This window comes from Octopus bimaculoides, chromosome Z (genome assembly GCF_046866305.1).
Source record: "Octopus bimaculoides isolate indiv1 chromosome Z, ASM4686630v1, whole genome shotgun sequence".
In the NCBI taxonomy this organism is placed as follows: Eukaryota; Metazoa; Mollusca; class Cephalopoda; order Octopoda; family Octopodidae; genus Octopus; species Octopus bimaculoides.
In genome coordinates this window covers 27,050,812-27,053,086 of record NC_142944.1, presented here as the reverse complement: position 1 = coordinate 27,053,086, position 2,275 = coordinate 27,050,812, and the positions used below count along the sequence as shown (strand labels likewise).

Genomic DNA, 2,275 nt, shown 5'->3' with positions numbered 1-2,275 from the left:
TAGTTGCTTAAATTTGGCACAGCAGGTCGGATGCTCCCGTGTCGGCAGTCCACACAATATCTTCATTTGTGGTAATCTGGGCAACACCAGGAACATTGTCTACAAAGAAGCCCTGCAATAACACTTTTGAACCTACCGCCATTACTCTCCCGTCGCTGGAGTTATTGTAACTTTCTCAATCTTTTAGCCCAACTGCATCCACCTTTTTCATGTCGCTGGAGTCATTGTCATTTTATCAATTTTTTAGACCAACTGCATCCACCTTCTTCACCTAGCTGGCCACCTCTGCAACATGACCACATCTGCCAGTCAAACTCCCAATCCATGGGTTCACGTCGCGACACTGATTCATCAAAATTAGGTTGGGTGTGACTACATATTGTATCCAAAACACTATAATTGCAGTCGTATTATACTATTTCAGTTTTGTGCAGAGACCTGATTGGTGTTTTGTTTTTTTTCCAGCATTTTCCCCTCATTCTTTGCCCTTCACATCTGCATCTGCAAGGTTTCTCCAGTCGCTTCTGAAAGACTGTTTAAACATTTGGCATGCTGTTTTTCGTTACCAATTTTTAATAAAATTTTCTTTTTTTTCTTTTTTTGGAATTCCTCATCTTTAGAATATGGCCCGAGTAGACCCGAATGAAATCGAGTTATAATACTGAAACAAGTAAAACAATAAAAAACTATGATATTTTAATCCCGAGCAAGGCTTGGTTTCTCTGCTAGTATATATATATATATATATATATATATATATATATATATATATATATATATATATATAGAGAGAGAGAGAGAGAGAGAGACAGATAGGGAGAAGGGAGAGGGAGGGGAGAGAGAAAGGAAAGAGGAGACTCATTAATAACCACACTTGGCAAAAAGTTGATAACTCTTCGTGTTTAGAATGTTATATTACTTCCACAGTGACACGTATTGGCAGATTTGAGAAACGAGTGAGAGAAGAAAAAACAACTTCGAAGTAATGAGACGTGTAGGTGGTAACAGGTTCTGCCCACAATGAATTAAACTTGATGTAACGTATGGCGCACGGCCTGTCAAACCTGTTGGAACTTTTGCTCTTTATTTATTGACTTGTCTGAGTAGTTGATTTTGGACAAGGCTATATGTTCTTTACAAGCAGAATTAATAAGAATGTGGGATAGTCAAACGACAAAACTAAACAAACAGGCAACCTATATCCCAGAAAATTTCCTGTTCATTTCATTCCTTGCCGGGGGTAGGTATGGGTGAGCCGTTCGTTAATATCTTCCTAGTTGCTCTTTCTTTTTAACAAAACACTCCTTACAAAATTCTCTGACTATTATATTATGTCTTACACAACCCACGTATTCCCATGCTTGATAGGTATCTATAGTAATTCATTAGTATGTAGCTATTTCAATGTTATTTGCAGCTTGAGCAAGTGCTGTCGACAGTTGCCTGACAAACGCCAAACCGCGCAAAAGTTTGAAGGCTGCAAAACCGCATGACCAAGGTAACAGAATTATCTACATAATCCCAAGAAACAAACAGGGAGTATGTGATCAATAGATATTTTCAGAATCATTTTCTCCATTTAAAAAAAAATTCTGGTCATTAGCGAAACAATTTCAAGATTTTCCTTTTCTCTGTGTTACTACGTTATATTCAATTTCTCTGCTGACAAAAACAAAAAAAAAAAAAAGAAAAGAAAAGGAAACTATAGTATATTGTTTTTCTGATGTTTTAATCGTATGTATATTGTTTGAAATGCCCTCTGTCTATCTGTTGTGAAAATGTGCCGAACTGTTTGAAAACATATTTTGCTTTGTTTTAATTTAAAATGTAATATTTAAACTTTTTCTTTTTAGTTTTTGCAAGATTCTAAGTAAAATATCTATTAGAAATGATGATATATTTTGCAACATTGTTTTATATATTTCGTTTTCTTTTTAGTTTTAAAAAGAGCTATTTTCTCTTTGAGCCTCATTTTACTATAACATCATTCCTTACCTATATGTATGCTTAAACTCATAAAATGAGAACAATAGAAATCTTCTTAATATAATTGACAGATCAATGTGCTACCTCCTACAAGAAGAATGTCTGAAGATTAAGATATCCCTAACCATCAATTATTTCTTTGGCATGGACATATAAAAATATTCTTGTATATGTAAGTATTTCGTTCTTTAGCCCCATATGTGCCCCACCTGGTAGAGTTATGGTTTGAAATGCTTTTACATACAGACCTTTATCACAGTCAACAATGCGCTCTTCTTACTGACGTACT

At 35.1% G+C, this 2,275-nt stretch overlaps 1 protein-coding gene across 9 annotated transcripts in view; it reads left to right on the top strand.

Moving 5' to 3' along the window:
- Positions 1 to 925: 925 nt before the first annotated feature.
- The window catches only part of LOC106867678 (uncharacterized), a 31,332-nt gene continuing 29,982 nt past the window's right edge, over positions 926 to 2,275 (top strand). Inside the window, exons 1-3 of one of the 9 annotated variants that reach the window (XM_089364989.1) lie at positions 947 to 1,240; positions 1,418 to 1,498; positions 2,058 to 2,158. The gene's annotated coding sequence lies outside the window, so the exon portion shown is untranslated. Of the gene's footprint in view, positions 1,540 to 2,057; positions 2,159 to 2,275 lie in introns of all 9 variants that reach the window. The other 8 variants (XM_089364990.1, XR_016244725.1, XR_016244726.1 and 5 more) reach the window with 8 other exon arrangements.